This window comes from Felis catus, chromosome D1, assembly GCF_018350175.1.
Source record: "Felis catus isolate Fca126 chromosome D1, F.catus_Fca126_mat1.0, whole genome shotgun sequence".
NCBI classification, from domain to species: Eukaryota; Metazoa; Chordata; class Mammalia; order Carnivora; family Felidae; genus Felis; species Felis catus.
In genome coordinates, this window is record NC_058377.1 from 97,254,941 (window position 1) to 97,281,759 (window position 26,819).

The 26,819-nt window shown below is 55.0% G+C and overlaps 1 long non-coding RNA gene across 1 annotated transcript; it reads right to left on the bottom strand.

Annotated features, from left to right (window-relative positions):
• Positions 1–16,735: 16,735 nt before the first annotated feature.
• On the bottom strand, positions 16,736–26,232 carry LOC123380282. Its single transcript, XR_006585809.1, has 3 exons — positions 26,085–26,232; positions 22,641–22,754; positions 16,736–16,825 (listed from the first exon to the last, which is right to left on the bottom strand). It is a non-coding gene; the product is annotated as an uncharacterized LOC123380282 (long non-coding RNA).
• Positions 26,233–26,819: the final 587 nt, after the last annotated feature.

Sequence of the window (26,819 nt, forward strand, 5' to 3'; positions counted from 1 at the left end):
GTGAACCTCTGGACTCTGCGTGGGGTTTTAAGCCACCGTTTGCTTCTCCTGCCGACGGCGCTGGGCTGTGCCAGCCGCTCAGGCAGGTACCGTGCCTTTGAGTCTCGCTGACAGCTCTGGGGAGGGAGGATTCACTTCTCCTCTTTTACAGAAAAAGAGACAGAAGTTCAGAGTAACTCTCCCAAAGTCAGGCAGAGCAGGCAGGGTGGTGATGATGAAGCTAGGATGCGAAGCAAGGCCAGTTGCAAACTCCGTGCAACGAACACTCTGCCTGTGATCTCCCGCGATGAGGGCACCGCGGTAGAGACCTCGGCTCTGGAGCTGACGATTTGAAGCCCGACTTGGCCACTACCTCGCTGTTCTAACAGCAAGATTGTTACACATTCTCTCTGAGGTCCCTCTTATTTCCTCATCTATAAAATAGGCATCCTGGTGGCACCACCCTCATAGGGCTGTGGTGAGAAACAACTGAGACAAAGCAGGCAAAGTGCTCATAGTACCACCGTGCGTGGGCGTTCACGCCGGGCACTGCACAGCTCTACGCAGCTGAGCAGTGCACAACTTCCACAGCTGTGCTTGGCAGCCCTGCTTAGCACGGGGCTTGAGTTACTGCTCAGTAAAAGGGAGCTCTCAATTCCTGGGAACCACTCACCACAAGCGGAGAAGGGGGTAACAGAAAATGTCCCCTGGCTCTTCTCTCCTCCCAGGCCCCAGGCAGCCTGGAGTCTGGAGCTCACGCCGCAGCTCCCTGAGACAGCACTGCCCTGGGAGTCTCCAGGAGACAGCTGTGAAGAGGAAGCAGGGGGGACAGTGCTCAGAGTGGGCACGGGCGGCCTAGGTCTGCTGCAGAGGCAGGGGGTTCAAAGGGCTTCGGGCTCCGTGCCATGGTTCTAAGCCCCCTCAGAGGAGCTGGTGAGAAAGGCCCTGGTGGGGGAGGGACTCACAGACACCATGAGACCTCAGACGAGAGAGCATCAGGCAGGTGTTTCCTCCGGAGTCAGGACTCCCCTTGGCACAACTCTAGAAGCAGATCTCAAGCGTTTGCTCGCCCGCTTGGGGGCCCTGGGCGAGAACTCTGAGACCGACCAGGCACCAAGCACTTTGCGTCTCTGAAGGTGCAGGAGGCTCAGAAAGCGGAGTTAGTGGGAGGCAAAGTTCAGCGTGCTCAAGAAATAATTTCTTTTTTTTTTTTCAAAGTTTATGTATTTACTTTGAGAGAGGGAGAGCATGGGGAAAGGGCAGAGGGGGAGAGAGAGAGGGAGAGAGGGAATCCCGAGCCGGCTCCCCACTATCAGTGCGGAGCCCAAGGTGGGGCTCAAACTCACGAACCATGAGATCGTGACCCGAGCCAAAGTCAGACGCTTCACCAACTGAGCCACCCAGGCACCCCAAGAAATACTTTCTAAGAGACAGAGTGTTTTCCCAGGCGATACGCTAGCCTGAAAGGTGGTGAGTTCCCCATCCTTGGAGGTGTGCTAGCAGAGATATTGCAGAAGGGGTTGAAGTGTCAGGTGAGCAGTTTGGCCCGGGTGGCTTTCTAAACCCGAGTTTTGACTCTTATCCCGACCTCTCCAACCTCCAACCTACCACGTCAGCATATCAGCTATAGCCTGGGCAATGGCTGGGCCGCAGCGGAGGCACCTTGCTTTCGGGCGCCGCCGGTGGGAGACCACAGAAGACCGCTCGGCAGGTGGACAGACGGGCAGGGAGGCTGACGTGGCTCTTGGCTGCTTCCTGGGCGCCTGGAGCCTTCCGGGACTTGGGAGCTCACGTGCCCCGACTCTAGCTAAGAAAACACCAGCTCTGGCCAGAGGAGCAAGGTTTAGATCTGTTCCTTGACCCGCACCCAGTTCCCACCCCCTGATACCAGTGCCCAGGCCTGTGCGACCAGCCACACTAGGTCAGACGTGCAGGCCCACAGATCCACCGTGGCTCCCAGCACCTGAAATAAAACCTGATCCTTAGGTTGGCCTCCCAGCTCCACCACGACTTCCCCACCCGCACCCCCGACCATCTTATCTCTCTCTCCCGACTTTTCCTTACAGCATCTGCTTTCCCGAGACATCCACAGGCTTGCCTCCCCCAGTGTATTCAGGTCTCTCTGGAGGGTCAACACCTCCGACAGGCCTTCCCTGACCGTCCTGTCCCAAGGGCCCCTCCCTGGCCCTTCTGCCCCTTCCCTGCCTCTACGTTTCCTCCTGGCATCTTTTGACACAAGACGGTATATGTTGTTTATTGTCTGGCCTCTACTAGGATGTACCCTCCAAGATGCCAGGAACCCAGTTTCTTCACTGCCGTGTCCCTAGCACCTAAAATAGGGCCTCCGTGCTTTACCAGTGGATACTCAAAAGCACTTGTTGGAGAGATGAAGGGAGAAAGGAATAAGTGAGAAATACTCACTGAATGCCTTCCCTGAGCCAGGCAGCATGGCCCTGTGGTTAGGAACAGGGCCTCTGGAACTAGACGGCCGGGGGTTCAAATGCCCAATCTGCTTCATTCCCACATCTGTAGAATGGTGATTGCAGTATTTTCCTCATAGAGTTGATTCTTGGATCAAATGCGCTAATTTGCATACAGTAAGCGCCTAATAAATGCTAGCTCTGGGGCGTCAGTGGTGTTTAAAACTGATGCAGATCCTGCGAGCTTGCAGTCTAGTGAGGGGAGGTCAACCCGTACCAAATACCAGCCCAGGTACGTAAACGGCATCGTGGTAGGTGCTAGAAACAGTAGGAGCTGGGGTGCTCTATATCGGATGCTCGGAGGAGGGGTAGTTGGCAGACCCGATCCGCTCCATGGAGTCGGCAGTCTTCCCTAAGAAGACGTTTGATCTGATGGATGGGAGTAGGCTACACAGGGGTGAGCAAAGAGTGTTCCCGATACAAAGTATGGCATGAGCAAAGGCCCTGAGGTGGTGGGAGCAAAGCACATTTCAGAGGGTCTGAATAAGACCCGTGAGCCTAGAGCACTGGGCAGGGAAAGTGGACGGAGGGGACTGAAGACATAGGCCGGACCACACTGAGATTCGGTCCACACTCGGGAGCAGGGGGAAGCCCCTGAGGTGTGGATGGTCCAAGCTTCACGAACTGCACGTGTTGCAGCTTGAATCCCTCTGTCAGGCTCTGCACGGAGAGCTAGACGCGCAGGGGAGGAACGGAAAGCTGTCCTCCCCATCCCAGAACACAGTAAAGATCAACAACTGCTTACGAAAAGGAAGGAAGGAAGGAGGGCTGGAAGGACAAGAAGGAAAGGAGGAAATCGCGCCCTCTTTCCGTAGCAGGTCTGCTCACGCCACAAAATGTCAGTCAAATGCCACCTCCTTCAAGAAGTCTTCTTTGACTGCAGGGGTAGGCTTGCTCCCAAAGCACAATGCAAGAAACCCTATTACGTCACTGCCCGCTGATACTGATGAGAACAGCTCTTGTTTATTGAGCAGATGCTAGGTGCCCGCACTGGCCTCCCGGCTTCGAGTCTGCCGGCTGCCAGGCATTCACCTCGCCCGGTCTCCTCTGCCGCCTTCTCTGCTGCGCAGTCTTTTTCATCCCGACCCGAATGCGGGACGCGGAAAGTTCCAGCGCTCTGTCTCCGGCCCTCTACACTCACTGCCACGAGGCCCTCAACGCGTCCGTGTCTCTACACGCCCCCTGCCCGCTGAAAACGCTCACCTGTGCCCCCTGTCCCGACTTGTCCCCTGCTGCTCCTGGTGCCATGCTTCAGCTCCCTCTTGGGCGTCTCCACTTTTGGGAGTCTCGCGGGCTCTCTGAAAACCCTCCACCGGCCCCAAGCCTTCCCCACTTCAGCAGAAGACGGCACCGTCCACTCGTTTGCTTTGTGAGAACACAAACCCTCTCTCCGCCACGCCCGCGTCCAACCCCACGGCCAGTCCTGTCGACCCAACTTCTGGGACAAATCTCAAAGCCTACCTTCCGCTCCCGGCCCCGTTGCACGCCATGCTGAGGCCCCTGCCCTCGGGGGCCTGTACTGTTGTGGCCACAGCCCCCCAGCCGGCCTCCCTGCCTCCCCCGGGCCCCCCGGTAATTCATCCCGGGCACGCCACCAAAGCACGATCCCTAAAGCTAAAAACTGGCCTCATCACTCCCGCGCCAAGCCCGCCAGCGGCACCCCCCGTGTTGTGACTCGCATGAAATGCACGCACCCCGCAGTGGCCAACGAGGCCCGTGTGATGGTCCCCTGTACCCTCTGTCGGGATGCTGGCAGTCCAGTGGCCCTCCTGACCCGTTCGCCTCTGAGAGCTGTGTCCTCGCTGCTCCCCCACGGCGTGGCTGGACCCTGCTCAGCCTTCAGGCCCACCAAAGGCAGCCTCCTCTGAGCGTGCCTCCCTGCCTCCCCACCTCCCGGCTAGGGCAGTGCTTCCCGTGAGCACTCCTGCCGGGCCCCACGGTAGTGCTCCATCCACGAAACCGCTGTATGGACGTGCGAGTCTGTTCTGTCCCCCCAGGATGAAAGCATCTTGAACCCCAGGTCTCTGTCCTGCTCCCCTATGACTGCAGGTGCGTGCCGGCCACGTAGGAGGAGCCCGGTGACAACGTGGGGACTAGCTGCCCCGGGGCGGATGAGCTGTCGGGAACCTACGCAATCCTGGCTGCAGCATCGTGGGGCGGGGCCCCGCTGCACAGGTGAGAAAAACCCAGAAGGGCTTCATAACTTGCCCGAGGCCAAACAGCTAAGGAGCAGAGCAGGTGTGGGACCCCTGGCTGGCCCACCTTCAGTCTGCACTCACACCACCGGGCCACCCTGCCCTGGGCTGATTTTACTTTGTGTGAGCCTGTGTCTCCCGCCAGTGGGGTTGAACCCATTTTCTGGTGTCGGGCCAGGGTCTGCGTGGGCTTAGCCAAGGGGAGGCAAGAGCTTTCTGTGCAGGTCTCTGAGCAAGAAGCTCTTATCTGCGTGCTTCTGCAGGCCCGTCTGGAAGGGCTGGGGCGGGAGAAGAGGGGACAGTGTGGAATCAGCATTCTGAGGCACGAAGAGACTAATCGCAGATAATCACGGTCCCCAAACTCGTCTGGGGCCAGAGGGCGATTACAGCCCAATTATGGGCCAGAACAACTAATGACAGCTCCCGGCTCAGAGGGTGACATCCGAGACTGCGGTTCTTACCCCTACCCCCCACCTCCACCGACCCCGGGGCCCCTTGGATTGGGCTGCTCCCCAGTCCGAGTCTCCGAGGCTTCTTTGCGCTCCGGGGCGGGGGCTCTCCAGCTATAGAAACACAACCCACTGCAGGGCTGGGAGACATCACCCTTAGTCACGCCTGCCAGACAGCCGTGCACCAGGCCAGCCGGCCAGGCTCAGATTCACCATGCAGCCCAGGGTCCTTTCTCCCCTCCACACGGAGGAGTCTAGGTGAAATCTCCACCTTTCAAATGAGGAAACAGAGGTTCAGAGAGGTTAAGTGCCTCGCCCAAAGTTACCCAGCTAGTGAGTCCAAGGGACCAGTTTGAAACCCAGGTCTTTCTGCCCCCAAACCCATGTTCTTTTCAGAATCTTGGATTCTGCAACGTCCTTAAGGGTTAAGGAATGCTCCCAGAACCTGGAGAGAGCAAAGATGAAGAAGGGCAGAGCCGGAGCCCCATCCGAATGGGTTCCAATGCCCCAGTTCCCGCTGAGACCTTGGAAATATAGTTGTTGTGGACAAAGTGACCCCTGAGGTTAGGAAGGAAGTGGCAGGATGGGCGGTCACTGGATAAACTGCTTGTGTGAGAGGCAGGGAGGAGGGGCCCTCTGTCCACCGTCACCTCCCAGAGCCAGGATCTAAGATCCAGGAGCACCTGGGTGCTGGGAAAGGTGCCAGACAGGAGGCAAAGGTGGGGTGAGCGGGGAGCCTACTTCTTGGGCCGGAGGGGCGTTGGGCACAAATAAAAAGCCTTTTAATCACCTTCCCTACTGTTCGCAGATCGTTTGGTTGACAGCCGTCTTCTTGCAAAGACCCTAACCAGCAGCGTATTTACATATTACCTTTGACCAGTGTTCCGAAAATAGCACCCACTTCGGCCTACCTTTTTCCTCCATCCAGCTGCCTTCCTCGTACGATGAGAGCTGTTTTCCTCCAAGTAACCAATTGCTAGCGTCACGACGTTGATTGTCTGGCTGGCTCAGAGGACAAGGAGACCAGCAGATGGGTGCGGATGTGAAGACAATGCAGGCCTCCCTGCCGGCCGGGGACCGGGGCTCAGCTGGGGGAAGGAAGCCATTAGAACGTCTGAGGGCGTCAGAGTGGAAGGAGTCCTCTGAGGGTCAGGTGCCGGGGCTGCCTGCTCAAGGACAGGCTGCTCCTGCTGCGGTCTGGAATGTTCTGGAAGCTTCTGGGGATTTTTAGTGGGGGTGCCGGCAGGGGCTTTACTGTGGCTGGGGTGGGGGGGGAGGGAGGGGAAATTGCCTGGAGGGAGTTTGAGGGTTTAGACCAAAAGGAGATGTTTTGTTCAGGCCCCAGTTCGAGCTGTTCTGTTGGAGGCAAGAAGCAGGAAGTAAAGAAAAGGGCAGCGTCCATGAAGGCTGAGCGTGGGTCCCAGAGAATTAAATTATGAAATGTATGTATGACCGGCTTATACCCAATTTGGGCCTAGAGAGCTCCGCACTCAGGGTGAAGGAAAGGGAGAGAGGGAGGGAGAAGGAAAGAAGGAAGGAAGGAAGGAAGGGAGGAAGGGAGGGGGGAAGGGAGGGAGGGAGGAAGGAAGGAAGGAAGGGAGGGAGGAGGGAAGGGAGGGAGGGGGGAAGGGAGGGAGGGAGGAAGGAAGGAAGGGAGGGAGGGAGGGAGGAGGGAAGGGAGGGAGGGGGGAAGGGAGGGAGGAGGGAAGGGAGGGAGGAAAGGAGGGAGGAAGGAAGGGAGTGGGGTGAGGTAGAGAGGCACAGTGCCAAGTACTTGCTGTCTTATCTTCAAAAGAGCTATTTTCAAAAGGACCTCCAAGGAGCACTTTGGAGAGAAGTCACTGACCCTTCAAGCCAACCTGGATGCTGTCGCTGAGATGCGCACATATAGGGAGCTAGGCTGTGCAAAGCTTGCCTTCAAGTAGAGGACAGGACAGAACGTCTCACGGGAGCCCCAGACCCTACCATAAGGAAGAGAAATTCCCACCCCAACCCAGACTTTCAAGTCCTGGGTGGGACTGGCCAGGGCTGAGGCCAAGAGCCCCCGGGTAGGTTTTCACAGAGTCCGAAACCATCGCGTCCCGCTGCCGGGCTTTTCTGCTGCACCAACGGAGTCATCCACAAATATTGGACGCACTTCCGTAAATATCTACAGCTTCTTACAAGTAGAGGGACAGCGGCCCTCCCCACCTCCTGCCCCACAACCTGGCCACCCGGGGGGGGGTTACAATGAAAGGGAGTCTCGCACCAAATTTGGCCACACGGGTACACGATTATTAGCAAGTACGCATCGTGTGTTAGCAAGCGGGCCCCCAAACTGTCAGCCATGTAACTCCACAAAGTCCCAGGTCTCTGGTTAGATGTGCCTTCCTTGAAAGATCTATCCAAGGCAGGTGCAACAGTATTCTAGTGCTGAGCTCAGCTGGGATTCTAGAAGGAGGCAGGCAACCAAATTCTCCACTGACAGGCATGAACAAGTGCATGGAAATTTGGAACCTACTGTCCTTTCTGAAGGCTGTAGGACGCACGGGTTTCTAAGACCCTGTTCCTGCAGGAGGGACTGTGCTTAGATAGTATTTCCGATCCACGCGTTGCTTACAGCCCTGCGCCCACTAAGGAAAAGTCATTTTTCACCCATTATACAAAGGAACAAGCCTTCTGGTGCTGACTGGGGACAAGGCAACTGAAATCCTGTACAGTGGCCCTTCGGGCAACATGAGTTTGAACTGCGTGGGTCTACTTATACGTGGGTTGTGGTTTTTTTTTTAATTTTTTTTTAACGTTTATTTTTACTTTTGAGACAGGGAGAGACAGAGCATGAACGCGGGAGGGTCAGAGAGAGAGGGAGACACAGAATCTGAAACAGGCTCCAGGCTCCGAGCTGGCAGCACAGAGCCCGACGCGGGGCTCGAACTCACGGACCGTGAGATCATGACCTGAGCCGAAATCGGACGCTTAACCGACTGAGCCACCCAGGCGCCCCAGGGGTTTTTTGGAAAATACAGAAAAGGACTGTAAATGTGTTTTCCTTACAGTTTTAATAACATTCTCTTTAGCTTGCTTTAAGAATATAGTATATAAAACAGATAGCATACAAAAATGTGTTAATTGACTGTTTATGTTGTTGGTAAGGCTTCCCCGGCCCAGGCTATTAGTGAAGTGCTGATGGAGTGAAAAGTTATGGGTGGGGTTTGCCTGTGCAGGGGGCCGGAGGCGTGCCCCTGACGCCCTTGTGGTTCAAGAATCAGCTGTACTATCCCTGTGACTTGTGGGCTTCCGATTTGTCTTTCGAATGCTGACCACCCATCCCCAGTCTGTACTTCCGTTGGCTTTAACTAACTGCCCTACAGTACAGTTTAAAAGTAACATAAAAGATACACCCCGTCATCTGTCTGAAGCACTTTGGAGCAAATCATGGACAATTTAATGTCATTTCAAGAAGACAGCGAGATCTTTGGAAGCCAGCCTTGGGTACTGGGGATGTGCCCTCCACCTCAGGAAGGTCACCGGGCACGATGCATACTTTGACGGAAAATTCCTTCAGGACTTGGGACTATTGACTTTGAACCAGACATTAGCAAGTTCATGGAAGCTTTGTCATGGTGTTTCAAGGGGTTGGTCGTGCCCAAAAAAGACAATGTACTCCTAGGTTTACTTGGAGTTAAATAACTAGAATTCACTTTTTTAAACTGAAATTCCTTAACCCTGCTTCTCTCTGAAGGCTTTAAGTCTGCTTAGGAATCTTTCTGTTTGTATCGAGTGGGTTTTAGCAACCGCTTCTCGGAGAAGCCTTTGAATGGCTCAGTCCTGTTTACAAATTTAAGTAATTACACAATCCATGTCGTGTTTATAAACTTAATGTTTTGAGTGAATGGCTTCCCCTGGAGGGGGTGAGACCGGAAGGGGTGGAGTGGGGCAGGGATGCCCCTCCCCCACACCCAGGGTCTAGCACCTGGAGGTTTCTCCATTGGTTTCTGGCTCCCTGGGATGTGGGCACTTTTCTGAGTGTATGGGATAGCTTGAAAAGAGTCTTAGACTCATCAGTGAGATTTCCTTTTTATAATTTTAGATTTTTTTAAGGTTTATTTATTTGAGAGAGAGAGAGTGCGTGCACGTGCATGGGGGCGGGGCACAGAGAGAGGGGGACAGAGGATCTGAAGTGGGCTCTGTGCTGACAGCAGAGAGCCCAATGTGGGGCTCAAACCCACAAACCATGAGATCATGACCTGAGCCGAAGTTGGACAGTTAACCGACTGAACCACCCTGGTGCCCTTATATTTCCTTTTTAAATTTTTTTTTCTTCAACGTTTTATTTTATTTTTGGGACAGAGAGAGACAGAGCATGAACGGGGGAGGGGCAGAGAGAGAGGGAGACACAGAATCGGAAACAGGCTCCAGGCTCTGAGCCATCAGCCCAGAGCCCGACGCGGGGCTCGAACTCACGGACCGTGAGATCGTGACCTGGCTGAAGTCGGACGCTTAACCGACTGCGCCACCCAGGCGCCCCGATATATTTCCTTTTTAATTCATATGCCTGTTTTTCAGGAAATCTCCATTGGTACTCGATTCTTTTCAGTCTAGTGAATTCAATGAGTATAGGTGGTGAACCTAAGATTCTCTTAAATATTCTACCACCAAGCATGAGCTTCCACAGATTTCTGCTGAAACTCATGCACTGAAGTTAATTACTCAATTACATTTTAAACGAGAGTGATTACACTCGTTTTCATGGGCCAAACTATCCTAGCATTGCATGTAAGCATGTAACAGAAAATAGAGTGCTATGGTTTTGATTCCCATAAGTTCCTCTACATGTAACCCCAATTCCTCCTGGAGTTCAAAGATACGCATCCACTAAAGAAAACCATTATCCTAGTTAACTGGGGCTTGCCTACCCCCCAGGGGGCAGTTACCAGCTTTTGGTTGAGGTTGCTTAGAGTAGGAAATTTCTCCTGGGATGTTATTGGATTCTTAGTGCCTCCGAGGGTCTCCCTGAACCCTGTTCCCTGGCTCTGTGTCATGGGCTTAAAACAAACAATAAAAAAACCAGAGGCCCCTGGGTGGCTCAGTCAGTTAAGTATCTGATTCTTGGTTTTGGCTCAGGCCATGATCTCACAGTTTGTGGGATCAAGCCCCGTGCTGGGCTCTGCACAGACAGCTGCGGAGCCAGCGTGGGGTTCTCTGTCTCCCTCTCTCTCTGCCCCTCCCCCACTTGCTTTTATCTCTCTCTCTCTCAAAATAAATAAATAAATATGAAACACACAAACACACACACACACACACAAAAACCAGAGCTTGTGTCCCCGGCTTCTTAGCCCAAACTATGGACTCTGGTAATACATGTGCCCCTAATTCATCCAGCTGTGCTCACACAAGGTCGATGGCATGGTGACATTTGCATGTTTCAGTTGTGACCAGATGTACATATATTCACCCTTTTTAAAAAAAATTGTATTTTTTTTCACATTTGTTTATTTTCGAGAGAGACAGCGCACGTGCAGGGGCGGGGCAGAGAGAGAGGGAGACACCGAACCCGAAGCAGAGGCAGAGGCTCCAGCCTCCGAGCCATCAGCCCAGAGCCCGACGCGGGGCTCGAACCCACGAACCGCGAGATCGCGCGCCCTGAGCCGAAGTCGGACGCTTAACCGACTGAGCCACCCAGGCGCCCCGTATGTACCTTTTAAGTCAGGCTTTTTGAAGTAGACGGAATCTTCCTTCTCCTGCGCTCTTAGATACCTACGCGAGACGCTGTTGGGCTGAATTTTCTCTTCTAATCGGTCATGGTAAGTAAGAACACTTTCCTGAGGAGGGCGAGGAGAGGGAAGGGATTAGAGGGAGGGAGCGGGGAGGACGAGGAGGACAGGGGAAGAAGTTGAAGCCTCCAGGGCTCAGGCCGGTTTGCTGGCTTGGTCTTCTCCTCTCTCTGCTGAGTCTGGCTCTACCTGCTGTGCTCTGCTCCACCCCTGCTCCTTTGGAGGACCCCCATCCCTGCCGAGCCCAGTCCCCCACCAACGGGCTCACTGGATGTGGCCCTGTGCCCGGGGCCTGGAGTGTGCAAGGCATCAGCAAAAGGCTTATTCCGTGCCAACCTGTAGGCCCATCATGCTGGAGACATCCAGGCAGGCTCTCCCTGGACGCCTCATCTCTTGCCTTTCCGTGGCAGCTTCTGTTGTGACCACGCACTCACATGGAGCCTTCTCTGTTACTCACTCCTACGGTTTCCTTTCCGGCACGACTGGTCCGGGCGGGGAGACAGCTCCCCGTTGAAGTTACGAAAACAGATCCAATAGCCCCTTGGCTTTAACCTGATTGGGTGCTTAGGAGGTGCTAAGTGTTTTATACACATTGGCTCATTTCATCTTTCCAAGAGCCCCGGTTCCTTAGTCTTTATGGGGGAGGAAGCTGAAGCACAGAGAGCTTAAGCGATTTGTCCCAGATCACACAGCCAGTGAACAGCAGCCAGATTTGGAGCACAGGTGTTTATTTTTAAACACGGCACGTGTTTAAAAATAAAGTCCTAAAAATATAGGCAGCCCAATCAGGGGAGGGATCGGGCTCAGCCCAAGACCAAGTTGCTGGCGGGAGAGGCTCGGCTAGACGCTGGGCCAAATGGAGCGATCCGGTTGTCTGCAGGGTGCCGTCACGGTAGAAAAGGAAGGTGAGAAGTGAGTCAGCCCGAAGATGATCCAGGGAGGACTCAGAGGGATGCCACCAGAGCTGACCTCCTGCCAGGCATTACGCTGAGCCCCTTCATCCTGGAATTGCCCAGGCCTCAGACCTCATGCAGTCTTCCAGAGAAGCAAACCTCTCTCTGTTTTTGCGCTCTTTGAAATCCCCTAAAAGGAGATATTGCAATTAACAATGAATAAAAGGGGGAAATCAGTGCTTTGTTGATGAAATACGCATCCCCTCAACCCGTCCTCGACCTCGAGCGGCCATCCAGACACCCCTGCCCCAGCCTGTCATCTGATCCTCCCCTCCCCCACCCCAATGATGCTGGAGATCTGCCCACTCCAGAGAGAGGACGCTGATATGTACGGGACGGAGCTCGCGTCCCATGGAAGTCTGTGACCCCAAATCACAGGGTTTCTGACCGTGACCTACACTGCCTGTTGGGTCCGTATCAGACCTTCAGCTGAGGGTCTGCTCAGATGATCACAAAGCCACATCCCTTACTTCGTGCCGGGCGAACTTGGTTTAAGTCTGCCATTTTCCAGGGCGTCTATATGGGGGAAAGGACAGGAGCGGGGAAAATGACCCAGAGAGGCTAAGGGACTTACCCGAGGCCACACGGCGAGAGCAGGGCGGCCTCAGGACCAGAGCTCAAGTCCAGGTTGCCCCTGCCCCTTTCCCACCCCTCCAGCCTCGTCGTGCACACCCTACACCTTTGAGACACCCAGCCCGGGGCCTGCCTCACAAGCGCGTGCAGCCTGGATTTAGATGACTGTGTTTCGCTTTGCCTGGCAGGCTGCTCGGTGATTGTTCTAAAGCCGCGTGTGGGCTTCTCCACTCCCCCAGTCTTCTATTTCTTTCTACGCCCCCAAACGGTCCCCCCCTCCCCCCACCCTCCCCCCTCCAGCGCCCAGCACGGCAAGCCACACTCAGCAGGTGCTAAGAACGCTTGCCGAGTGAGTAAGGCATCGGACCATCTGCAGGGGCCAGAGTGGGTGTCAGACTCCTCCGCCCCCACCCCAGCGCCAGCTCCGGGGCCTGGGATGGGTGTCCCTCTGCAGGTGAGCCTGACGGTATCCGAGCCACCGCTTGGGGATGGAGGGAAAAGCCGGGGAATTCCAGGAGAAGGGGGCTAGGAGGCCCTCGCTGTGTGGGGAAGTCAGAGGCATCCTCTAGGCCAGGAAACCCCACAGCCCCAGCCCGCGCAGGGCCCTCGGGGGGCCTTCCTCGTCCCCTGCCTGCAAGTCCCAGAAGCGTGGGAGCCCAGACTCCTCCCCGGTGGGCAGCCTCCTCCGGGGGCGCGGCGCCCAGGGGAAGGGAGTTGACACACAGCTTCAACGGCCCCATTTTGAATTTAGAAACTGCGGGGACGTGTGAGCAAGTAGGCAGCTGGGGAGAAGAGAAGGCTCAGGCTCGGGCTTGCTCATCCAAACAAACCGACTCCGGGGCGCCGAGTGAGGCGCAGACAATAACTGGGACTCCCGATACTGAGGGCTCCCCGTCCTGTGTCGCCCCTGGAGCACGGGCTTCTCCAACTTGAGTGTGCTGAACCCACCTGGGGGGGCTTGCCACCACGCGGGGTCCCGGGCCCCCAACTCTCCCCAGACTCGAAAGCAATAGGGCTCGTGCAACCCCACCCCCAAGTGATTCTGCTGCCGGTGGTCTCTGAACCATAGTTTGGGACCACTTCCTTGGGTCTCCTCCCACCAGCGTGGATCTGGAAGTTCTAATTTCCCTGTCTTTCCCAAGGCCCCTCAGACCCAGGTCATCGGGCTCCAGAGGGTCTCTGAAGGCTGGTGCAGGCTGCTGGAATGTTCCCACCCAGAGCCCGGAGTGGGTCCCCCCGAGGGGTCACGAGATCTTCCCTGAGAAGCCCCAGACCCCAGGCTGGGCCTCGAACTCCTGGGAAGGGCTGGAAGTAAGGGCCCAGGACAGCCTGGGGAGGAGCTCTGCAGCAGATTCCAGACGCATGTGTCCCAGGAGAAGGGAGACGGCGCTGGAGACGAGGGGGTATTGGCTGTTCCCCGTCCCCAGGGCTGACTCCCCTGGGGCTGGGGTGACGGTCACAGCCAGCAGAGCCGGGAGGGCCTGGAGATCAGCCAGCACTTTCACAGACGGGACCTAGGAGTTTCCATCTCGCTGCAAAGCAGCGAGCTCTGGGCTCCCACTCAGGGACCCGTGAACCCCAGCTCTGCTAAGTCCCTGAGACCTTGAGAAGCACTTCCTGTCTCCTGCACTCACTTTCCCCATCTACAGCGAAGAGGGTGGGTGAAACCAGGTAAAGCAACAACCGATGGACAGTGGCTGCCTCAAGCACCATATGGAAAGACACTGGGGTGGGGGTGTAGGCTAGTGGGGGGCCGTGCCTGGTCCTAGCTCACTTAACCCCACAACAACACCAGGATAGGGATTCGTATTACCTCCACTGCGGAGAAAGGTGAGCGGCCTCGTGCCAGGATTCACAGCGTCTGCTCGGGGCCCAGCACGGCAGGGACAGAAGAGCCTCACACATCTCAGTCTTTGCTGCCACGTCTCCGGTCTGTGGTTCTGTCACTTGTAAAACAAGCTCACACGGAGGGGAAGGGAACAGAACAAGGGCACAGAACACGTCGGGGAAGTTTGGAGCCCAGGCCTGGCACCAGGTGTTCCCGCCCTGGTTCCCCGCACCACTTCGCGCCTCCCCGGACTGGCCTGTGTTTGGGTCCAAAGCTGCTTACCCTTCTTTGAAAAATCCTTCGCCTATTCCCACCTCCGGGCCTTGGCACATGCTGATCCCTTCCTCGGCAACGCCGTTCCTTCTGCAGAGTGCATCTCGGGTATCAGCTTCTCCGCGAAGCTTTTTCAGTTTCTCCTCCAAGCAGCCCGAGCCTGCCCTTCCTCTGCAGCCCCAAGCCGGGGCCTGAATCCCATCCTGACTCTGGTATCCCACCGCGGGCCCCAGTTTCCTGCCCCGGCCGGTGCCGCCCAGATCCTGGTACACAACAGGTGCTCGATAAGAGACAGAGGCACGAAGTGGCTCATTTGGCATCTCATTTATTCTATCGAGTTTTGTTTTTTTTTTTTTCCTGAAATCAAAAAAGCGAATTCTAGGCCTGTCTCTGAATACGGATTTAAAGTCATCTTAGGGGCGCCTGGGTGGCGCAGTCGGTTAAGCGTCCGACTTCAGCCAGGTCACGATCTCGCGGTCCCGGAGTTCGAGCCCCGCGTCGGGCTCTGGGCTGATGGCTCAGAACCTGGAGCCTGTTTCCGATTCTGTGTCTCCCTCTCTCTCTGCCCCTCCCCCGTTCATGCTCTGTCTCTCTCTGTCCCAAAAATAAATAAACGTTGAAAAAAAAATTTTTTTTTTAAATAAAATAAAAAAAAAATAATAAAGTCATATTAGTCGCAGGAGCCTGATCTTTTCTCTCCCAGAGCCTGGCCCGCTGACCGGCTGCCTTTGTCAACCACGTCGGGTTTTTGGTCCACGCTGGCTGAAGAATTTAAATTTCTTTTTTTTAATGTTTATTTATTACTGAGAGACAGAGAGAGACAGAGCATGAGCAGGGGAGGGGCATAGAGAGAGAGGGAGACACAGAATCAGAAACAGGCTCCAGGCTCCGAGCTGTCAGCAGAGAGCCCGACGCGGGGCTCGAACTCACAAACTGCAAGATGGCGACCTGAGCTGAAGTCGGACACTCAACCGACTGAGCCACCCAGGCGCCCCCACACTGGCTGAAGAATTTGCAAGTCAGTGCAGCCTGACTGACCTTCCTGAACCTTCTGCGACCCCACACCTGCTGGGGAGTAGAGGCAGGTGGCGATCACGACAAACGCTCCTTTGCCTTCCAGGAACTGCCAGGCTAACAACCAGGCTGGCCATGCACAAACAAGTCGACACCCGTGCGCCCACCGCTCCCGAGGCAGAGGGGACCCCGGGCTTAAGGGAGAAAGCTTCAGGAGCCTTCTCCACTTTCTTGTCCCTGGCGCCTTCTCACTTCTCCTTGGTTAGAACAGTCCTCTTCTCTGCAGGGCCCTGCTGGGGAGAGTGGACAGAGGGAATGAGGCGGGGGACAGCAAAGGTGGGGGTTTCAGCACAGGAAGGAGAGGCAGGGAGCCCTGTGTGGAGGCTCACGGCAGCCTCAGCCCGTCTGGCTGTGCAGGAAAGCCATCCCAGGCCAGATGATTGTCCTGGGGCTCGGCTGGGATGGCCCCGCCTCTGGGAAACTGCTCTGACCCCCAACCGCATGAGGGGTCCCTCCTTTGTGCTCCCGCACCCCCTGTCATAGAGCTGATTGCGCACTTCTGTGACTGTGGATCGCGTGTCTCCCCCCAGGAGAATGGGTGCTCCGGGAGGGAGGAGACTTGTCAGATGCTGAGCAACCTGCAAGGGCCCCGCGGAGTTAGCATGGGCACATCAGTGAGCGAGGAATGAATGAATGGAGTTGACCCTGGGGATGGGCTCTGGAGAGCGCGTGGGGCTCTGTTGGGAATACCTGGGCATCCTTGCTCTTTGCACGCGGCATTTGACAACCACAACTGCTGTGTTTTCTCCTCCCTCCTACTTCATCTTCTAAGCCCTGATGCAACACCACACCTACACACGCTCACACATCTAGGCACACACCTCCGCACAAACCACAGACACACAGACACACGCAGACTTACCCGCAGACTCTAGACAAACAACCCGCACAATAGTACAATGATCCCCATACACTACGCACCGTGATGTACCCATGCGCTCCCGAGCGGACCACACCAACGTTCGTACACGTCTGGACACACAGTCCCGCAAGTGACCCGCAGGTACACACATGCGGACGTAAGTTCACGGACAAGCAGACAGACCCACCCACCGCCTTAAGGACAAACTCTGAGTGATTTGTTCATCTTCTTTTCCATCTAGGGATTCGCTTCCTTGCCTTTCCTTTCCCTTAGATCTTGCTTTACAAACAGCAACGCACTCTCCTTTGTTCACCTACCTGCCAACCCCTGTTGAAGACTTCCTCTCTGCTAAGTCATCCGTATGAAGATGAACGGAACTCCGACCTGCCCTCGGGAGGCCCCCAGTCTAGTGGAGGAAACAGACGCAGAAAATGGCGACCGTAAGGCCGGTGTGACCATTGGATTCCAGAACTATTTCTTGAGTACTTCCTGGGGGTTGGACTGTGCCGGGCTTTGAGATTAGAGAGATAAGTAAGGTCTAGACTCCCCGGCCTCAAGAAGGCTCCAGACTGGAGGAGCGGGGGAGGGGGCGGGGGGGGCAATTTAATTTAATATCATTTAATATAATTTAATTTAATATAATTTAAAAACAATTATAACTGTTATAATATAATATAATGGAACTCCAGAAAAGGGAGTGAGTGATTAATTCTGTTGGGAGTTAATCATGGAGGGCTTCAGAGCCACTCTCTCTGAAGACTCGCGCCTGGAACAGGTTGGCATTTAATGCAGAACTTAGGCAGAGACCTGAGAGAGGTGGGCCACCAGTGCTGAGGGTCTGGATCGAGTATCTGCGGTGGGGGTGGGATGAGGGCAGGGGAGAGGTCCCCGATAGAAGGTGAGTCTTGAGCAGACACTCAGCGGGCAGAGAGCGATCTCTCCGTTTTACCGCTCAGGGAGGCGAACGTGGCTGGCTCCGACCTCTGTTGGGCTCTCCTGTTAGGGCCCGCCGCAAACCCCGTGGCCCATTCTCTCCAAATGAAACAGGGCTGCTTGCTCGGAGCTGAACACATGAAAAGCTCAGAGCGGGTGGGAGGCATTATTATTGGTCATGCTGATTATTCTCCAAAGTCCAGCTTGTCAGATGATCAGCATCTCAGTAGGCCCCAGTCTGGGGCGATCTGGGCCTTTGAGGCTGAGCGGCTCCCAGGCCCCCTGCCCAGCAGCTGGTTGGGGGCTATGGGTCAGCTGAATCCCTGAGCCTGAGCACGTCCCCCCCCCCCTCCCCGCCGGGGCCGCCTCATTGTCCCCCTGCTGGTTCTTAACAGGACGCGTCTATCCCACAATAGCGGCGCTCATCCAGCCCACCGACCGCCCACCACCAATTAGTTTTCATCAGGCAATTAGCGCTTCCCTGCTCCTCCTGGGTTTCTCCTTCCCTCAATCCGGGTGCTGGAAGGGCTGAGTCATTTTCTTGAAGGGAATGCCGCCTGAGGAAGCGGCCTGCTCCCCTCCCCCCCCCCCCCACCGCTGTGTGATCTCAGGCCAGCTGCCTCACCTCTCTGAGACTCAGTTTCCTCGCCTATGACAGAAACGAGGGTGTTAACCCAAATGGATTATAACCCCAAGGGGCTGGCTCACGTGTGGACAAGTCCTTGGGCCTCAGTTTCCCCCTTGTGAAATGTGGGGAACGGGTGAAGTCAGAGGTCAGAACCCAGCGGTGATGGAAGGACCAATTTGGCCAGCCATTGCTTTAGACCAACATCTTACTTTCAACATAATTGCAATTCGGCAGACAGTCTCTCCTTTGCTGTCCTGCCCTGTGGCTCCCTCACAGGGTATTCAGTAAACCAGAAAGAAAGAGAGAAAGAGAGAAAGAGAGAAAGAGAGAAAGAAAGAAAGAAAGAAAGAAAGAAAGAAAGAAAGAAAGAGAGAAAGAGAGAAAGAAAGAAAGAGAGAAAGAAAGAAAGAAAGAAAGAAAGAGGGAAAGAGAGAAAGAAGAAAGAAAGAAAGAAAGAAAGAAAGAAAGAAAGAGGGAGGGAGGAAGGAAGAAATTGCAACTTGAGGGTGCACCCCAGTTTGTCCGGGTCCTACTATTTCCTACTGTCTCACCCCAGCTACCTCCCATGGCTCCTGAGGGCCCCTGAGTTTGAGACCCCTGGATGAGCAAGTCTCAGAGTTTCCGCAGAGTTCTTCTCTAAGTTTCTGTGCTCATGGGTTACGGGACGGGCCAGCAACAGGCAGCTGGTCTGGCACAAGAGGCCACACGGCCCAGGATGCCAGCCCAGCACAGGACGGCTCACCCATAGGCCTCCCTTCCCTGATCCAGAGCCCCCTTCTCTCCCTCGGACCTTTGTCACAGCCTCCTCCTGCCCTCCAGCCCCGGCCGCCCCAGAAAGGAGGCTGGGCACGGTTAGCAAGTGGTCAGCAGAGGTTTGCTTCGGAAACCAACAACGAAGATGTGCGCGATGCATTGCCGGCTCCCACCGCGACTCATTTAAAGTGGAAGAGGGGAGACGTGGACGCCATGAAGTCCCCTGCCTCGGAATAATGATCCCTCCCTCCCCCTGCTTCGTAAGACTTTACCATTGACAAAGCACTCGGACATCCTTGTCACCAATCTCCTGCAGAGAGGAGGATCTGTGATGTGTCATCCCCGCCCTGCACTTCGGCCCAGAAAAGCACGATGCTCGCTAGCGACCTCGATGCCCGGAGCCCCCACCTCCCTGGAGACACTGCCCCTGTCGCCTGCCCCGCCCGCTGCCCCCCTCTGCTGGGGTGGCTGCCTGTCTCTTTCCCTTGTCGCTCAAATAGGAATATAAATCCATCTGTTTGCCTCTCTGCGTCTTTGTCTTTTTGTGCTTCCCTCACTCTTACCTCATTTATTTATTTCTGTCTTTCTTTCTGCAGGCCCCCACTCTTTTGTGTCGCTGATCCCTGCCTCTCTAGGTCTCTGGCCCTCTCTGCCTCTCTCTCTGTTTCCTTCCCCTTTTCCTTCTCCTGAGCTGTCTCTGTCCGCCTTTCTCTCCATAATTAGCCTCACTTCTAGCTTTTACTCTTAGGTCCCACGGGTGGTGGGGGTGGGCAGCAGGACACGGAGGGAAACATCTTTCCAGCATGCAGAAAATGGGCCAATTAAAGCCACAAGGCTGCTCAGGCAGCCGAACAAGGAGGAAGCAGAAATAGCCCCAGGCGGGTTTAGCTGGAAAGATAAATAGAGAAACAGGGAGAAAGGGCAAAATGAACGCACAGTCCAAAGTCACGGTCCTTCTTGGCCAATGACGTGAGGAGGTGGCTCCTTCCCGCCCAGGCCTGAGGGTTGGATTCTGGCTGCTGCTTGGAGGGGTGTCCTAGCCTCACCCTCTACCCCTGCTGGACCGGAGGCAGCCGCAAAGCCTGCCAGACCTCCCAGGGCCTCCGCCCAAGTGCACCTGCCCCTCCTCACACCTTCTGGCTGGACCCTGATGCTGGCTGTCCCTCCTCACCACATGGCCTCCCCCAGACTGTGGGGACACAGGGAGCTGGGAGTCGGAGGGGGAGGCACCCGCCCACCCCCATCTAAGGCCGTCTATCTCCTGCCCCTAGAGCCCCAGGAATCTGAGGACTGCTCCACATTGGGCACCCCGGGGCTAGGGATGGGATGGCCACAGAACAGCGAGCCCCGAAAACGGTCTCTCTTCCTGGGAGCTCACGGTCCAGGGGGGGAGTCAGCTAAATAACATGGGTGGTCATGTGGGAGGGGCCCTGAACACAGCCTGGGACGTGGGGAAAGGGTCCCTAAGGAATCGATATCTGTCCCTAACCTGCTGGGTCTGCAGAGGACCCGCACAGATTAGGACAGTGGGGGCTGAAGGCTGTTGCAAGCCGAGGAAAATGTAGGAGCCATTCAAGGAAATGAAAGCAGCCTCATGAAGCCTAGGAAGAGTGGAGGGAGTAAAGATGTGTGTGTGTGTGTGTGTGTGTGTGTGTGTGTGCGCGTGTGTGCGCGCGCGCGCACGCGCGGGGAGCTTGTAGTCCAAGACAAGGAGCTTGGAACTTAGGCTCAGGACCGAGGGAGCCATGGAGAGCTATAGGCAAGGGAGGGGGCCATGATATGCTCCTTTATGGAGATTCTGCTGCCTACGGGGGAGGGGCCAGACAAAGCTGCAGGTGAAGCGAGCCCCTCAGACCATCAGGAAAAAGGCAATAGGCCCTAAAGAGGCCGTGTAAGTGGTAAAAACAAAACAAAACAAAACAAAACAAAACAAAACAAAAAAATCTTGCAAGGCGAATCAGTTACCCAATCTGTTGTTTCTCAGCCGGCCTCCAAGGCAGGGGCTGTGATCTGTCCCAAGCCCCTTCCTTAACCTCCCCACTCACTCCCCCTCCTCTTCCCACTGCCTTCCCCCCAGACTGCTGGATTCCCTGGACCTGCCTGGGTTTATCCCACCCCTGGGCCCTTGCTCTGTTGATTTCTTCCTTCTAGAATACTCTCCCCTCTTACTCACGTATCGAAATCCCGCCCATCCATCAAATGTCCCCTCCTCCATGCAGCCTCTCTCTCTCCTCCCTCCAGGTGCTCAGGAAACGTTATCTGGGCCTCTTTTTGGCACGGGCCACTTAGTGCCTTCTGTATCTTTTTGGGGTGTGTGTGTGTGTGTGTGTGTGTGTGTGCCTGTCCTAGTACTCCCTATCAATTCAGAGCATCTTCAGGGCTAAAATCTGGGTCTGATTCAACAGTCCTCAGAATAGGGCATGACTCACAAAGAGGTCTCCACGAAGGTTTGGGGAAGGAAGGAAGAAAGGGAGGAAGGAAGGAGGGAGGGAAGGAAGGAAAGAAGGAAGGAAGGGTAGATAATTGAGTGGGCAGATGGAATGAATGACCAAATTAAAAACTAAGGAAGAGGAAGAGAGAGAGAGGGAGAGCGAGAGGGAGAGCGAGAATGATAAGTTGTAAGGGCCGTGATACCAGCATTTGGTGATATCACTCAAATTCTGCCCATGTATTCATTCACTGACTTGGCACTCACTGAGCACCTGCCATGTGCCAAACATCGCGGAAGGCCCTAGGGATCCAGCTGTGAGCAAAAGACACGGCACCTGTCCTCACAGAGCTTATAGTCTAGTGAAGGAGACAGACAAACTGAGCCATGCCAAGATACTATGGCAGGACAAGCATTATGATAGAGAACACGTGGGACCCTGTGGGAAGCTATCTGAGCAAAGAGGGGCAGCGTGCATCATTCACTCATTCGGGAGTGTCAGGGAGGGCTTCCTGGAAGAAGTGGCCTTTAAGCTACAAAAGGGAAAGACTGATGAGCCGCGGGTAGGGAGGGTGAGCAAGCCAGGCAGAGGGAACAGCATGTGCAAAGTGCTAGGCGGGAGAGGGCACAGGGCAGATTTTGTTTGGGTAACCAGAGCAGTTGAAACAATAGGAACACCGTGCTGGGGTCAGCATGTGAGCAAAGAAGGATGATGGAAACCAGGCCTGTCAGGGTTTGTGGGCTCGGGCTTTATTCTAAGAGCACGGGGTCGGGGTGGAATCCCTCGAAAGGTTCAAGCAGGGAGAAATCTGACCGGGAATACAAGACTATTCACTGCGTGACGTCTTTCAAAATTCCTTCTGCTAATGCGGAAAGATGATTTTCCTCTGATGTTTTCCCCTAAATAGTGTCGTTGCCAACTCTATAAATCATCTGGGAAATTAAAAAGCAAGAGACCTTGAACTGCTTCTCTTGACAATGAAAAACCGAGGAAATGAAAAGAGAACTAACCTCAGACTCCCAAATTTCAGTTTCTTACTGACCACGTTGACAGTGTTCTATTTGTTTTACTGCTTCAAGTGGGTAAAAAGGTTAAAAGTTTCAGGCTTAAAAGTCCCAAAGTGTAAAAGTTCAGACATCCAAACGCATGCCTGGTAAAAGAATTCTAAGCTTTACTGAAGAAGAAGAAGAGCCAGAAAGCCAAGGCTTAATTCTTTTTGGTTAACCGGTACGTCTTCTGGCTTGGTTACATCTCAGAAATCGTTCTCAAGTGTTCACGACGGCTAGGATTAAGCTATCTGAGTTCACACGCTCACCAAAGTGACTGCCTCAAACAGCTTGGGTAAATGCAATTTTAAAAGTACTATTGGATTTTCTGATGGGGCTGCAAAAGTAAACAGAAAACAGAAATTGCTACTTGAAGATCCTAAACGCCTGTCAGGATGAAAGCTGAGCTGATCCGTTCTGCAATGGGCATACCTCGTGGATTCGCCTGGACAGTGTGGTAAATAAGAACCAGGGGCGTGGAGAGGGGGTGCCTCCTTCCGGCGGCCGTGAGTAAGGAAGGCTGCGTTCAGAAGGTGGTTTTCAGACCTGAAGAATGAATGAGGTCCAACATTAGAAGAACCAAAAAACAAAAAGGGAGGCATCCTCCTATGCAGGAGGCGTATCAGAGGCAGGAAAATACTCAAGGGAGATAAAAACAGACAAGCAGGTTGGAATCCCCACAATGTCACGTGGATGCCCCTGGGGTGCTCCCCACTGCTCCCTGGGTGCTCTGTGCCTCCTGCCTGTGTCTCGCCTCTTCCTTCTTGAAGTCGGGGCAGAGGTGGTCCCAAGGCTGTTCCAGACCTGCCTCCTTGGTCTCCTGGCCCAGCTGTTCTCCCCCACCTCCTGTCCAGACTGCCCTCTGGCTGCTGATGCCCAGGCCTTTGGAGACATGAAGTCAGCTTCAGGATCATACATTTTTTAATAAATCCAGCCACGTAAGGACATGATGTCTCTAAATAAACACTCAAAGCCCCCCTTCTTCTCCCCAAAGGATATGGAGCCAGGGCCTGGGTCAAAGATTCTGGGTGAGTGGGGTGGGTCCTGAATTGGGGGGAAGGGCAGTCTGCCGGACTGGGTCCCCTCCCTCCAGAGTCACGCCCCCAGGCCCCAGGAACCTGCCCCCAGGCCCTGAGAACCAGCCGCAGCTATTCAGGACCTAGGTTGCTCTGCTGGTCTCAGCCCAATTGCTACCTCGAATAGGTCCAGGGTCAATCCCTGGGCATTAAGGAATTGGCTTCTGTTTTCTTTTTTATTTTGACTCTCCAATTTGTACTTTTTATTGTGAGACATATGATACGCATATAAAATAATGCATATAGCATATGCACAGTTTAAAGAATAAAATGTTTACTTATTTAAAAATAAACTGGGGCGCCTGGGTGGCTCAGTCAGTTAAGCGTTCGACTTCGGCTCCAGTCAGGTCGTGATCTCGTGGTTCGTGAGTTTGAGCCCCGCATCGGGCTCTGCGCTGACAGCTCGGAGCCTGGAGCCTGCTTCGGATTCTGTGTCTCCCTCTCTCTCTGCCCCTCCCCTGCTCATGCTCTGTCTCTCTGTCTCTCTCAAAAATAAACATTAAAAAGTAACAATAAATAAACATAAAAATAAGCAAGTTAAGTCCTGATATTCAGTTTCAGTCCCAAGAAGCCACCTTTTGCCAGAGGCTTCCAAGCCCCCTCCCCGTGTGCCCTGCCCCGTGCACCCAACGGTCCTCCCCACCCTCCCACCCAAGTTAACCACTGGGCTGAATGCTGTGCTGAAGCCGACCCACCCAAGACCAGGAAGATGCTCGCGGTAGGAAAACGTTAGGTTTCTTAAGCTTGTAGCCACACGGGAGCACACGGCTGGGGAAACTCAGGGGCGCCTCTGTAAGGGGGATCTGAAAAAGCCCCCCAGGGTCTGGGCTTGTGCTGGATGAACGCAAGGGGGATTAGAGAAGCGAGCCCAGGTCTGGACAGAGTGCTGCCCGAAGGCTGGGCACCTAATCGCTCCGACCTAGGCGACCAGAGGGTGACAGCAGGGATGGCATTGTCACCGCGAGGAGCCGCAGGCAGGCAGAAAGGCAGTGAGGAGGGAGTCGTATCGCACGAGGGTCCAGTGCAGCCTGGCGCCGGTCTCATCTGAGCACGTTTTAGAAACACCGTCTATTCGTCGGCAGCCCACTGTCATCGCTCAGTGCTGTCTCTCAGCCTCTATGACAACTGAGGGGCTGGGACCCACAGGGGCTCAACAGCGAGGCTCTGACCCACCTTGCTCTGGCTCTCAGCATTTACTGTGTGACTTCTAACAACCTGCTCCTGTGAGCCTCAGTTTCCCCACCTGTAAAGTGGGACTAATCGTCACCAGCCTCAGCGATCTGTGGTGACGTGAGCAGATTGAAGTGGTGAGCGGGGAGGTGGAGCTCAGTGAACAGAGGCCCTTGTTCCCGTCTGGGGGAGGGGGCTGGAGTCACAGGTCAGCCAGTGGCCACACAGTCCCTGGATGCAGGAGCCGGAGGGGGCCGGAGGCTTCTGGGAAGGCCCAGGGCCAATGTCATCTTCCATCCAGGCCGCTCCTGAATGCGCTAGGTCCCAGCCCCGCCCCAGCGGCAAGGGGGGCCCCCATAGAGTGGGGCACCCGGCAGGGGGTGGGCGGCCTAGAGGGAGGTAAAAGGCTGGAAGGAAGGAAATGCTGGAAGAAGAAAGTAATGAAGGGGAGGAGGGGGGAAGGGAGAGGACAGAAAGACTCTGGTGAAAAGGAGCAAATGACAGAGCAAGGGAGAGGGGAAGGGAGGCCTGGAGGAGAAGTAGAGGCAGGGAGGCCGAGAGGGAGGCCAACAGAGGAAAATGTTCAGTGTGGGACAGAGGAGGGAATCCCCCAGTGAGGACCACAGGCTACTCCTGCTCCTGTCCAGACCTGGGGCGGGGGAGGGGGGGCACTCCGTGGGGGTGAGGGTGGGGCAGGCTGCCCCTGTCCAGGACTGGCGCAGGGGTGGGGTGGGCAGGCTGGCCTTGCCAGCTGCTTTTAACCACCTCCCTCCACCCCCCACCTGCTGCCACAGTGGGATCCCACCAACCCGCCGCTCTGTCCACTGGGAACAATGGGGAGCTGTTGGGAGCTGTGTCACCAGCTGCCTCCCCAAAAGGAAGCGACAGCAATGTCTCCCTGCCCTGGGCCTCAGGGCCCACTTCCAGCCCGGTGGAAAGCAACGGGGGAGGGACCCATCCCTCTGTGATGGCTCCTCCCCTGTGTCTCTCCTCCTCCCTCTACTTCCTCCAGGCCACTCTTCACAGAGGTTCCCCTACATCTGGCTGTGATTTGCTCCTCATGGTCCGGGGCAGGCTGGGGGAAAGGGCAGGGTACGGAACACGAGGGCGTCAGGACATGTGGGTGTCAGTCTCCCCTGAGTCACTGTGACAGAGATGGCCAGCTGTCTGCTCTCCCCTTCTTCCTGATGAATGGCAGCCCAAACTCCGGGCTGCGTACATAGCTGCCCCGAGTAAAGACTACAGGTGCAGCCTTCTCTGCTGTACGAGGTGTGGCCACAAGACTAAGTTCTGGCAGATGCAATATACTTGCAACACCCGGGGCACGTCCTTTCTGGGAAGGGCAGGTTCTTGTTCAACCCTTCTATTTTTCTGCTCCGGAATGTAGATAGGATGGCTGCACCTGGGGCAGCCATCTGGGGTCACGAGGTGAAGTCACATGTTGGGGATGGGAGAGCAAATTAGGAGCAGCCTAGGTCCCTGGTGGTCATGGAGCTGCTGTGCCAGCCTAGAACGCTTCCCTCTCCTTGTTTACTGGAGAGAGAAATGAACTTTTTGAAGCTACTGATTGGGGGGTTTTCTTGTTGGTTATAGAGGTATATAATCATAATTGGTAGAGTCTGTAACTTACGGTAGGACCTCAAGCAAGCCATTTTCTGCCACTGGGCCTCAGTTGATCCACTGGGACAAAAAGTTTTGAACTTGTAGAGTATCTCCAAGGACGTTTCTTATTCTGTCGTTTTAAAAAAAATGTTTAAAAATGTTTAAAAAATGTTATTTGTGTTTGAGAGAAAGAGAGAGAGAGACAGAAGAGAACGTGAGCAGGGGAGGGGCAGAGAGAGAGGGAGACAAAGAACTTGAAGCAGGTTCCAGGTTCTGAGCCATCAGCACAGAACCCGATGCAGGGCTCGAACCCATGAACCGTGAGATCATGACCTGGGCAGAAGTCGGATGCCCAACCTACTGAGCCACCCAGGTGCCCCACTTGCTCTGTCTTTTAAGGTCAGAATCCAGGGCAGAGGTCCAATGCTAAGGTTAAAGTCCCTCTTAGTGAACTGACTTCATAGCCTAACAACAGACTGAAAAGCAGAAACGTTTCCAAGAGCTGAAGGGCCATCAAGACTGGGAGAAGCTTATAAGTAAGTGTCTCACGGGGGCCCACAAGGTCCTACCCGATCAGGACCCTGCCTGTCTTTCCTACCTCATTTTCTGAGACCCTCTGTCTTGCTGCCTACACTCCAGTCACACTGGCCTCCTTTTCAGGGTACCAAGCTTCTGCCCACCTCAGGACCTTTGCCCTGGCTGTTCTCTCTGCCTAGAATGCTCTCCCCTTCAGATCTTTATTCGGGCCTCGGCTCACTGCTAT